This window comes from Dreissena polymorpha, chromosome 16, assembly GCF_020536995.1.
Source record: "Dreissena polymorpha isolate Duluth1 chromosome 16, UMN_Dpol_1.0, whole genome shotgun sequence".
Lineage (NCBI taxonomy): Eukaryota > Metazoa > Mollusca > Bivalvia > Myida > Dreissenidae > Dreissena > Dreissena polymorpha.
The window spans coordinates 18,436,261-18,449,616 of record NC_068370.1 but is presented as its reverse complement, the minus strand read 5'-3'; the positions used below and the strand labels follow the sequence as shown (position 1 = coordinate 18,449,616).

Sequence of the window (13,356 nt, the reverse complement as noted above, 5' to 3'; positions counted from 1 at the left end):
TGACAAATAGCGCTGATAAATGATTCAGGGTATAATTACAATGTATTGAATGTCACGTCCTCTGCTGAGCAAATGTGTGCAATACATACCATTGAAAAACAAGAACTGCATGGCTCTCGGAAACGCTTAATCAAATAAACACATAAATTTGACAAATGATGCTTATCGGACTAGCTATTTTTTGCATAACTGGGTATTTTAAGTCAATTCATTAACAAACAATACATGTAAAGCAATCTCCTATTTAAATTGAAGCCAACACAATTTATTTCCTCACATCTGTTTAAAATACAATTAATCCAATCAGTAAAATGTGCAGATAGTTCTCTCACATCCAATCCTCTATGGAATTAAGGAATTGCATTAACGTGTATCTGACAGTATGTGCATGCTTACAGTAATATTGTATTGATTTATGCCTTTTAAAATGGCCACTTGCTGATGTATAACAAATTTACAGTTTAAACTCTCTAGCAACTGGTCCCTCTGGGCATTCAGTTCAAAGACCTTTGATGTCTGCCATTAATCACTGTTGTAATTGTCAAAGTATTTAACCAGTTGTATTGTTGTTTTAAATAAAGACATAGAATACCTAGTATATAGTTGATTGTAAGAATGACAAATTGTAGCAAGTTTTGATCCTAAGTGGCATTTTTTAACTTTGTAGAGAACAACATACAATATAACATACCAAATATAACACCTTTGAGCCTTATGATTTCTGAGGGAATTACTTTTTTAACGATATTTTGCTAATATATTGTTTAACCCCTGGATGTGGCCAGCATGACCCCAGTGTAATGATTTGATGAAACTAAGTCAGGGCCTTTCATAGTTTAACATTAAATGTTTTCACACACAAAAGAATTCACTTATCAGGTATTTCCTTAGTTATATGCAAATTCTAGGAAGGCTTCCTAGCTACCCTGAATTGTTCAAAGCTTTTTTTCCTTCTTTGAGGCGCGCAGAATATCGGCCCTTTCCCCTTAGACGTATTTTTCCCCTCTTACAGAGATTTTCCCCAAAACAATGATATCTTTTTTGGGGGAAACCTTAAATTATATAAGTTAACCTGATCCAGTGTAGAAAATAAAAAAATATTGAATAATTAAATTATCTGTTGCATTTAATTTGTTTTAACAAGAGATGTGTTCGTCAGAAACACAATGCCCCCTATTGCGCCGCTTTGAATTTTTTAATTTATTTTTTGACCTTTGACCTTGAAGGATGACCATGATCTTGAAATTCCACCACTCAAAATGTGCAGCTTCATGAGAAAGCCGCTTTGAATTTTTTTTTTTTTTTTTTTTTACCTTTGACCTAGAAGGATGACCTTGACCTTGAACTTCCACCACTCAAAATGTGCAGCTTCATGAGATACACATGCATGCCAAATATCAAGTTGCTATCTTCAATATTGAAAAAGTTATGGCCAATGTTAAAGTTTTCGGACAGACAGACGCCATATATTTGACATTTGACCTTGAAGGATGACCTTCACCTTCACCTTTCACCACTCAAAATGTTCAGCTCCATGAGATACACATGCATGCCAAATATCAAGTTGCTATCTTCAATAGTGAAAAAGTTATGGCCAATGTTAAAGTTTTTGGACGGACAGACAGACACCATATATTTGACATTTGACCTTGAAGGATGACCTTGACCTTGAACTTCCACCACTCAAAATGTGCAGTTCCATGAGATGCACATGCATGCCAAATATCAAGTTGCTATCTTCAATATTGAACAAGATGTATTTGTGAAACACAATGTCCCCCTATATGACGTTTGACCTTGACCCTTCACCACTCAAAATGTGCAGCTCCATGAGATACACATGCATTTCAAATATAAAATTGCTAGCTTCAATATTGCAGAAGTGACATTACATGAGCAATTTTGACCCATATATTTGACCTTGAAGGATGACCTTGACCTTTCACCACTCAAAATGTGCAGCTCCATGAGATACACATGCATGCCAAATATCAAGTTGCTATCTTCAATATTGCAAAAGTATTCATAAAATAAGCGATTTGGGCTACATATATTTGACCTCTGACCTTGAAGGATGACTTTGACCTTGACCTTTCACCACTCAAAATGTGCAGCTCCATGAGATACACCTGCATGCCAAATATCAAGTTGCTATCTTCAATTTTGCAAAAGTACTCAAAAAATGAGCGATTTTGTCCACATAATTTTGACCTCTGACCTTGAAGGATGACCTTGACCTTTCACCACTCAAAATGTGCAGCTCCATGAGATACACATGCATGCCAAATATCAAGTTGCTATCTTCAATATTGAAATACTGCAAAAGTGTACATTAAATGAGCGATTTTGACCCATATATTTGACCTTTGACCTTGAAGGATGACATTGACCTTTCACCACTCAAAATGTGCAGCTCCATGAGATACATATGCATGCCAAATATCAAGTTGCTATCTTCAATATTGCAAAAGTTATTGCAAATGTTAAAGTTGGCGCAAACCAACCAACAGACCAACCAACCAACCAACCAACAGACCAACCAACAGACAGGGCAAAAACAATATGTCCCCCACTACTATAGTGGGGGACATAAAAAGTTATGGTCAATGTTAAAGTTTTCAGACGGACAGACGCCATATATTTGACATTTGGCCTTGAAGGATGACCTTGACCTCCACCTTTCACCACTCAAAATGTTCAGCTCCATGAGATACACATGCATGCCAAATATCAAGTTGCTATCTTCAATAGTGAAAAATTTATGGCCAATGTTAAAGTTTTTGGACGGACTGACAGATGCCATATATTAGACATTTGACCTTGAAGGATGACCTTGACCTTCACCTTTCACCACTCAAAATGTGCAGCTCCATGAGATGCACATGCATGCCAAATATCAAGTTTCTATCTTCAATAATGCAAGAGTTATGGCCAACGTTAAAGTTGTTTTTTTCGACAAACAGACAGACTGACATACACACATAATGACATACTGACTGATGGACAGTTCAACTGCTATATGCCACCCTACCGGGGGCATAAAAACAGTAAAATATGTTAAACTGATTATTAAGAACTTTCCTTATTTTTCCCCAAAATCCTGCATTTCGCGTGATTTTTTCCCCCCCTCAAAAAAGGCCAGGCCCTTTCTCCAAAATCAGATAACAAAAACTGGTTCATATCTTTCCTACTGGTCTATTCAGTTGTCATTTTTATAGGAAAACATTATACTTTGGTAATAATTTAGATCTAAATCATTAAATAACTATTGTTATAGAATCATTGACATAAACATACTGTTTAAAGTGATTATTTTCAAAATTGTTTGCATTTACATAACATGTTAAGCAAATTATTTTTTAAATTTATCTACATTTTATTATTTTCCAAAAGAAAATCTAACATTGAATTGTTCTGAACTAAAATCTATGTAATACAAAGATAAATAACTCAAGTTTATCAGAAATCTGTTGTTGTTTTTTCAAACTATTGTGGTGGCAAAATTGATAGGAATGGACAGCCCCAGATCACTCATTAGACAGAGAAGGCAACTGCCTATGGGCCCGCGACTTTTAGAAGCCCCATGCGAAAGTGAAGAAATATTTTTGTTACATACTTAGTATAATCAAATGACTTTACGAAGCCAATTATTTTTAATAAATTTTATATTCGAATTAAGTGACAATCATTTATTATTTGCAAAACAGTTATTGCATGGCTTGTTGCAGGGGTTTTCATTTTTAAGATGTTCATAAGGGGGCTCAGACTGGAATAGGTTCCAACACCGTGCTCTTTCACTCTGACCCTGATGAAATCCCCCCAAAAATCAGTAAATAACATTAGCATTACAGTATTATAGTAAAATGTTATACTTATAAAAGAACATTGTAGGCTTATATACACAATGAAATCGATTTGGGGTTCTAGAAGGCACTAGGCTGACTAGGGCTTGATTGGTCATTGTCGGATCGGGTACTACTCAAATGTACCCCGGGTACAAAAAATATACTAACACATACCTGGCCAATTAAGACTGTACCCGAGTTTCATTTCCACCCAAAATTCTATGTTGTAAAATGCGCTAAGTAATACAAAACAATTTCTATTTGAACAAAATCTGCCTTGACATGCTTTTTTGAGAAGGAGTTTTTATAATATAGAGGTCATTTTACAGAATATAGACATAAATATGAAAATAAAAAATTTGAGAAAAAAAGAAGACGAAAATGACCAAATGTAGCAAAAGAATTTCTGGGTATGTTTCAGTATATTTTTGGTACCCGGGGTAAATTAAAGTATACTTACGAGTACCCAGGGTACATTAAATTAGTACCCGACCCGACTAGTCCATATAATAGTCCCAGAGTCTTTGATAACTTTTGCTATGGCGGCTCTGGGAGTATATTATGCACCCCTTCATAAACACAATTGCAGACCAGTTCTGCGCACAGATTTCGTGTGCATCACTAAACAGACGTCGTTCGTGAACAATAAAGACAAGCAATGAATAAACTTCCAAAACACATTAAATTTACCTGAGTGGCAGCCTACAAACGTTACCCTTTGCATGCAACCTAAAAAACACACAACAATGTTTAAACAAACTATTCTTGCTGCCATTTTCAATTTGAAATTTGGAACAGTGTACATATTCAACATCTGTTCAACATCGTTATTGACTTAGGTTATATTAAATATCACAATGTGCAAAAGATCGGTGTACTGCAACCTAATCAATAGCGACACTTTTAGTTTGAAACAGTACAACAGTTTCCCAATATGGTGGATAGAGCCACGGACTCTAGATAAGACAGATATGAAACGGGACCGTATGGACAAATAGCTTGTCGATACTTTGTCACGTGACTTGTAGCTATCGATAAGCGTACATCGAAGCGCCGAGGTTATACATTTTGATGTACCCACTCACGTCTTTTATTTAATTATACTTTCATTTCTCGGCCGATTTTGACAAATTATATATCATTAGAAAGCCTACGTTACGTAGTTTTGATATATAACTATATATTATGTTTTTCTTCGAATATGGGCAGCCCGGCGAGTTATAACTTTAACTTTTGCAAATATCACACCGTTTTAGAATCTAGATTTACAGTTGACATGTTCGTACTTTATACCGATTTGTAGCGTTTATATTTGGAGTTCAGTTTTAAAAATTACATCTTGCGTAGAAGAATAGAATTCTGTATACGATAGAAAAAAAAAAGGTTTAAAAAATTAAAGTAAGTAAGGAATGAATTTGTACGAAAGTATCGCGCGGTCCTTAGGCAGAGAATTGATGCTACGGTCTTGGCAATTATGCTTTTGTTTAGATTCCGGCCATTTAATTGCCTTTGTCATGATTATTATATTTTTTATGGAATATATTGAAACATTTTGTTCAAGAAACATATCAATAAAGCTAATTATTAATGAAGCTTTATAAATTAATGATTGCAGCTCTTGTTTATAACACAAAAAGGGTGTTAATTTTATGACGAGAAAGCGTATATAGTGGACCCTCTTGATATTTTTCGGCCGGGATTTTTAAGAATCTTTAAATAATTTTAATTAATTGATAATTTAAGGTAAATAACCTTTCATATAATTATATATTATAGCCTCTTTGAAAATAAGCAACAAATGACACCCATTTTATTTGAAGTATGCAAAGCCAAAAAATATCAAGAGGGTCCGCTATATACGCTGTCTCATCATAAAATTAACACCCTGTCTGTGTAATAAACAAGAGCTGTAATCATTAGTTTATTAAGCTTTAATAATAATTAGCTTAATTGATATGTTTCTAGAACAAAATAATTCAAGTTATTCCATAAAAAAATATAATAATCATGTCAAAAGAAATAAAATGGCCTGTATCTAAACAAAAGCATTAAGCGCCAAGACCGTAGCATCAGTTCCGTGCGTTAAGACCGCGCACTACTTTCTTCCGTCTTCATTCCTTACTTACTTTCATTTTTAAACCATTTTTTTTCTATCGTATACAGAATTCTATTCTCCTTAGATAGATGTAATTTTTAAAACTGAACTCCAAATATAAACGCTACAAATCGGTATAAAGTACGAACATGTCAACCGTAAATCTAGATTCTAAAACTCCAAACGTTCGGAGCGTTATGAACTCGCGCTACTTTCGTACAAATTCATTCCTTATTTACTCTCATTTTTAAAACCATTTATTTCTATCGTATACAGAATTATATTCTCCTAAGCTAGATGTAGTTTTAAAAACTGAACTCCAAATATAAACGCTACAAATCTGTATAAAGTACGACCAAGTTTACCGTAAATATAGATTCTAAAATGGTATGATATTTGCAAAAGTTAAAGTTATAACTCGCCGGGCTGCCCAAATTAGAAGAAAAACTTCATATATATATATATATATATATATATATATATATATATATATCTGAAAACTAAGAATCGTAGGCTTTCTAATGATATATAATTTGTCAAAATCGGCCGAGAAATAAAAGTACAATTAGAAAAAAGACATTAGTGGGTACATCAAAATGTATACCCTAGGCGCTTCGATGTTTGCTAATCGATAGCTACTGGTCACGTGACAAAGTATCGACAAGGTTAAACGCGCGGGGGGTAAAACATAAAATGTTTATTTCTCGTGTTTAACTCGCTATAAATCCATTAATAACAACGGAAATATACTAAAAGTCATATTTTTTTAAAGCAACAAGTTAACGTATAAACCAATAAAATCGGATGATTAGTTATTGCATAAAATTGAATTTACTATAGTAAGGGTCAAAAATTAGATTCAACTCCTGTCAATAGAGGTATTTCTGATTACGTAATCAGCCAATCGCTGAAACCGCTGGAGTCTAGGTCATTTTACCCTCGCACCGGTTGCTCTTAACAAAGTACACAGAGGCTATCGATTTAACGCGTTCTTTAACCAATTCAACTGTAAAATTTGACAATAATGGTGTTAAAGGGTGGAGTTTATGATTGCTCAAACAAAGCAGACCGAGAGGAAGACTTACAATACTTCAGATTACCTGCTATTATTACGAATCAAGGCTCATTAGCTGAGAAACTGAGCACAGAGCGACGGCATCAATGGCTTGTAAAACTCAACCAAAACTTCGCCGATAAGAACCTGGGAAACCTCAGATTCTGTTCTGAACACTTCGTAACTGGTATGTAGTTGCATTATATGCGATTTATTTGACATGCTACCATCACAAAACACCACATTATGACATAGTGAACGAAGTATATATTTTGCTTGTGACAAATTCTATTTTTAGAAATTAACTTGTCATCTCTATATATAACAGCTTATAGTACACAAGTTAATAAATGTGGATATATAATATTCAATCTTCCTAACTACTATGATCCAAGTTGGTCTTACAAATAAAATTATTACTTGCGAGAAAGAGTATTAAAGCGGAGTTAAATTTGAAATACAACTGCTCTTCAGGTAAAAAGGCAGAGCTCCATGACAAAGACAACCCAGACTGGGTACCAAGTCTGAAACTAGGAGGGCAGAAGGTGACTACACGAAATCCTGGTTTCATTTCTCCACAGCTGGGCAGGTCTAGCCTCCTTTGCAACACTGATGGTTCTGTTTAACTATCTGAAAGAGTTCATTCCAGTGTCCGACAGCTTGACAAAATTCCAGATCTTGATGATGACCTTACTTAGGTTTAGATTTAATTTATCTGTATTGTTTCTTGCGCATGAATTTAATATCTCACAACCAACAGTATCATGCTTGTTAAACTCTATGATAGATGTAATGTATTATCGCTTGAAGAGATGTATTAACTGGCCTGAAAGAGAGACACAAATGTGAAAGCCCGTGCTGAAACATGGTCTGCATACAAACACCACAATACTGTGAAATTCTTAATTGGCATAACACCAACAGGCAGTGTGTCTTTTCTTTCAAAATCATGGGGTGGCAGAGTTAGTGACAAATACATCACAGAACATTGTGGCTTCTTAGATCTAATTCTTCCAGGCGATTTAATATTAGCAGACAGAGGATTTGATATAAAGGAAAGCGTTGGATCATTATGTGGACATGTGTATACGCCTGCTTTAACTAGAGGACAGCGACAGCTATCAGCAGGGGATATAGAGTCGACACGAAAACTAGCAAATGTTAGGATTCATGTGGAATGCATTATTGGCACAGTTAGACAGAAATACCCCATATTAAATGGAACAGTCCCTATTCGCCTAATCATGGGTAAAGATGAAAATGGATTGACCATGATTGACAAAATAGGAGTTGTTTGTTGTTCACTGATTAATTTGAATAATCCTGTTATCTGTTCCGATTGAAATAATTTATGACCAAGATCAAATCAATCATTTGAATTAACTCGGCCAGGCTATTAAGTTATTTTACTTCAAGCTTGTTGAGTCATACATAACTGTAGCTCAATTGAATGAAGTAATGGAAGAAAACAACTTGTTAATAAACAATTTTAATTGGGCTATATTTTAATTCACATACTGACAAGTTACAGTATATCTGAGAATTATCTTACTGGCATATTTTTCTTTCACACAACTCATTTTATAAGTAGAAACAACAAAATAAATATACAAATATGGCTTCTTTATTTCATATTGGAGCTCATGCAGAAAGGTCCAATTGGATTTTCTGTGGGACTTTCATTGAGGTACCATTTTTGTAAATCACAATTGAGCTTTTTTTAAGAAACTTGATTTAATGGGGACTTTCAAATGCAAACTTTATGTCATATAGAGATCTTCTATTGAAGCTTTCTGTATGAAATCAAGTTGGCATTTAGGATATATTATAATTATATTTGGATCTTTTTATTAATTCTATATGCAGCATTTGTGTTTTTGATTTTATATTCATGCTACATTTGAAATGTCAAGTCTTAAATATGAATTACAAGATAAATAAAGATTATATGGAGACAATAGTTTGCTGTCAGTGTTTCTCAGTAGAAGCACTCTACATTTATGCAATGTGTTTGTTATCAATTTCATCAGAGTAATAGAATGACTTGCACAAACATTTGTTCTTAATGGCACTGATAAAACTCAACACATAGTAACATATTCAAATGAGTCATTCTCTGGGTAAACGGGTCTAAATGCATGTGCGTAAAGTGTCGTCTCAGATTAGCCTATGCAATCTACACTGGCTAATGAGGAACAAAGAACTACACTTTCCATCAAGGCTGTAATTTTGCTAAATAAATATAGAGCCTTCCTTTAAATGAAAAATATGCTTAAAGCGAAATGTTGTCCCATATTAGCCTGTGATGACTGAACAGACTAGTCTGGGACGACACTTTAGGCGCATGCAATTGGTCCTGTTTTTTTCAGAGTGAGGCAAATATAATTAAATTTCTGATAAAACCTCTAAGACAAAATAAAAAAGTGGTGCAATCTATTTTGTTAACTCTCAACAACTCAGAAACACCTTGAATTCACCGCTTTCTTTTAAAAGCAGGTAATTTCCTGCATTCTGGACAGTACCATTTTCCTTGGGGTTCATTCTCAATGCCCACACATCCCCAGTGGAACCATTCCATTGAACATTCAGTATTGTCACATGCGGTCATTAGCCCAAACTTCACTTGTCCATACACACAGTAGAATTTTTCATCATCATCATCATCATCCTTGTTTCCGCAACCTCTTTTTTTCGATTTTCCAGATGCCAAAGTATTGGTGCTGACCGGTTTAAGTATTTTCGAAGATTGGTCATTGGGCTGACCATTTTTGTCGTTTGCTGGCTTTTTATTGCATGGCAATTTTGAAAAGTACTTTCCAATTAATTCAGGCAAAACACCCCGGACGAAGAAATTCTTTGATTTTACACAAACTTCATCCCACACATCCTCATCAAATTCTATTTGCTCCAGATGAACATTTTTTTCTGACCATATTAAGAAGAAACATAAGTCATTCTGTGTCACACCTAGCTGAGCCTGAATCTGGTAGTAATACTGATGGTTTTTCTTCAGGGTAAGTTCTCCATCACACAGTGTAAGAAAGGGGCAGGATTTTTCGAGATAGGTTCCTCTTGTGTATGGGGCTTGAATTGGCATTTTATTTCCACACATGCTGTCCCACAACAGTCACATGACCAAATGCCATCTGGCGAAGCTCCTAGGAAAGGCAATTCTTCGCTGATGACCAGTCCACTATCTGAGATTAAGGCATTCTCATGATCCATTTGAAGCATGTCAAATAACATTTGTCTTGCTTGTTTTTCATTATCACGTCCCCATGTCAAAGCTGGAATGCCCTTTGTTTTGGCACTATTTAAGTCTGGATAGCAAATTCTCTTTACTAGAGATCCAGATGGCTCACTTGCACTTGTGCATACTGCTTTCGCATTGGAAGCTTTAATGCGTCCAGCACGAAAGGGGTACCACAGAGCTGAATCCGACTGCTCTCTGGTCTCAAACTCAGCATTCTTTGCCTGTTCTGCAGAACATTGAACTTTGACTGTCTGGCAGTGTTTCACTAATGAATCGTAGTCCTTCATGTCAAACCACTTGGGGTCTCTCAGTGCAGACAGATCCTGTGGGTAGTCTTTTGTAACTGTCTTTGGGATATACTGGTCAGCATAGGGCTCCACTGTTGACAGCAAAACTGGCTTGCTGTCCAATTTGCTTAGTCCTTCACAAAATTTCAAAAACTCTCCTTCGGTTGCCTCAGGGACAGTTCCTTTACTTGTCGGAGTTGGTGTCTGTGCGACTTGGCTTACACATGCAGCATTAATTTTGGAGTCCAGTTCTTTTTTGGCTGACCGTGCTGATTGAAAGTTTATTTCAGACACTTCTTTGTACTGAACAGCCTTCATTGCTGTAAACAGCTTCCAGTAAGCTGGCTTTTCAGTAACAGTTTTCGAGTCTCTGATTTGGACAAATGTTGCAACTGAAAACAGCAGTGCTGCTACACGAGAACAGGCCTCGCCGAGTCCAGCCATGCAGTCGCAATGTGCCCCGGCAATGGCTCCATCTGGCCACGCAATCACCCATGGGTTAAGTGGTTTTTCTCTCATCCTCTGGCAATGCATGACCTAAAAACAGAAAAATTTAAACAGGTTTAATTGTTTTATCAAAAAGATGATGATACATAAAAATAAAGATAACAGCCAGCATCCCCTTGACACAGGATGAGGAGGATGTTTCGCTGATCTTTAAGTTACAAATCAAACAAGATGGTTAAGTAGCCAATGATTGACATGATTTTCAATCTACTTTCTATTGAATTAATTAAGAAATAAAATAATACATTATGAGTTGTGTAAGTTATGGCAAAGTGACAATGCTGACAGAGTTGTATATGATGCAGAAACTCATTCACAAAAATAAACCCACCTTTGCTGTGACAATAATATGGTCTCCTTTCACAAGGGCCTTTTTCTCTCTCACCCATCCTTGGCACACCTGATTTATTGCCTCCAAGGATTTCCAAGCCTTCAAATCTTCTTGGGTGTATACGCTAGGAGTGTGGATAAGGTAGAAAAAAATGTCAGGATGAGTAATGGGTGGGAAAATATCCTCTTTGTCCGACCACCCTTCCTTTTCCTTGTATGGATCTCACGCATTTATCAGCGACAATTTTTTCTCGTAGCGCTTCCTTGCCACAGAATCTTGTCCATCTTTGTAAGGAACACGACTTTTAGACATCTTAACAAAAGCACACTATCAAATTTTTTCACTATTTGAACAAATAACCGTCTTAATATGCTAGCGAATTCCTTTGTTCCTTTGTTGACAATCGATCGATAAGCGGTGCTGCAGTCCGAATGCCTCCACCCGGTGTTAGGGTAAAATTGTTACCTCTCATGGATATCCTCTATATAAGCTCCGTGATAGAGCGTACTAAAGAATAACAAAGTAAATAAATGGCAATTATTTCTTGCTTTAATGTTACCATTTGCACGAGTTTGTTCTTTAGACAAATTTTGCACCTTTGGACAAAAGACAGCGCATTGCAATTTTCAGCAACCCTTTGGGTTATAAAGCTGAGAGTTAACTTATTGCAACTACCGAGATGACAATGACCAATTGAGCCTGATAAGGGACTTTGGGCGTGGTTCCCAAAAGTTTTACTGCCTATGGGACTAACAATGCTAAATCACACACTGTAAAAGTATGAAACCGTAGAAAAGATGGATTTATGTGCAAGAACAGCTGACACAAGGACCCAACATTAGCTAATAAAACACTAATGACAAATGTGAATAGAATTCAGAAGCATGCGAGTACGCCCTATGCTGTTTTATTTTGTCACGGATAAGTTCACAAAACCACATGGGTCGACGAAACCATAGAAACCGTACTCCTATAAATATGAGGTCGATTTACATAAGCGGGGTAGCTTACGTCTAATTATTTGGACTATAGAAACCGATGACTTCTATTTCGGACAATTCTGTCCGAACATAGTCACAATTACATATGTCTACTATATTTAAAAATACTTACCAACTTACTTGTGAAAAAAACTATATATTAAATCGACATCTATAACTAGCTTAAGTTTGTGCTAACACTGCGTTCTGCAGTGATAATCAATAATGCTTAATCTCTCTATTTTGTTTTGTCTTGTGTCGGCACGGAAAAATCTCGTGCCCTACAAAAACATTTTGGGTTACATGTAACTTACTTTTGTATGGATGTATTTTAACAATCTCCACGCACAGTGGTCGTTCCATGCTTTCTCATACAATTTGATCCAGCTATGCTGTTACCAGTAAAATTTCTGCGATGAGGCTGTTGCCAAAGTTGTTTATTTTTTATTGGTACGCATTTCAGTCAAGCTTTATTCAGATTTGCAAACTGATTATTAAAAGAACTAGCTGGTCTTAAACAAATAATTCGTCTAGACACGGACTCTAGATGAGTCAATATACGCTCCGTGGTCTAGATATTGTACATTCTCGTTTGTATTGAAATGGGTATCAGTGTATTTCCGCCTTTCGGGTAATACTTAAACGGACTTAAAAACTCTAGCGAAGAAGTAACACTCATAATGATTGAAAATAATGTTATTGTCAATACAAGCTTAAGGGGACACACCTGCCGAAGCCGTCGTTGTCAGTTCGAAATGAATATGAATTGACATTACGGCGATAGTTTTTATTGGCAATGTGTCGAGACTTATAAAAACAACTATGATTTAGTCACTGTATGTACAAAAATATATTGAGGCATTTTCATCAAGAACTGATGCGTCTGTCAGTTAATATCCCTTAGCGTATTGTCAAATTACCATGTACACATTCTATATTTCTCATAGTAAATTATTCCCTTAAGCACCTTCCAATAATATGATCATAATTATAACTTCTGTGGC

At 35.7% G+C, this 13,356-nt stretch overlaps 1 protein-coding gene across 4 annotated transcripts in view; it reads right to left on the bottom strand.

Annotated features, from left to right (window-relative positions):
* LOC127861492 (adenosine 3'-phospho 5'-phosphosulfate transporter 2-like) overlaps positions 1 to 12,646 on the bottom strand; it is a 52,832-nt gene extending 40,186 nt beyond the window's left edge. The window contains exons 1-2 of one of the 4 annotated variants that reach the window (XM_052400027.1): positions 12,486 to 12,646; positions 4,536 to 4,574 (exon numbers count right to left, since the gene is read on the bottom strand). The gene's annotated coding sequence lies outside the window, so the exon portion shown is untranslated. The remainder of the gene's footprint in view (positions 1 to 4,535; positions 4,575 to 12,485) is intronic. The other 3 variants (XM_052400029.1, XM_052400028.1, XM_052400030.1) reach the window with 3 other exon arrangements.
* Positions 12,647 to 13,356: the final 710 nt, after the last annotated feature.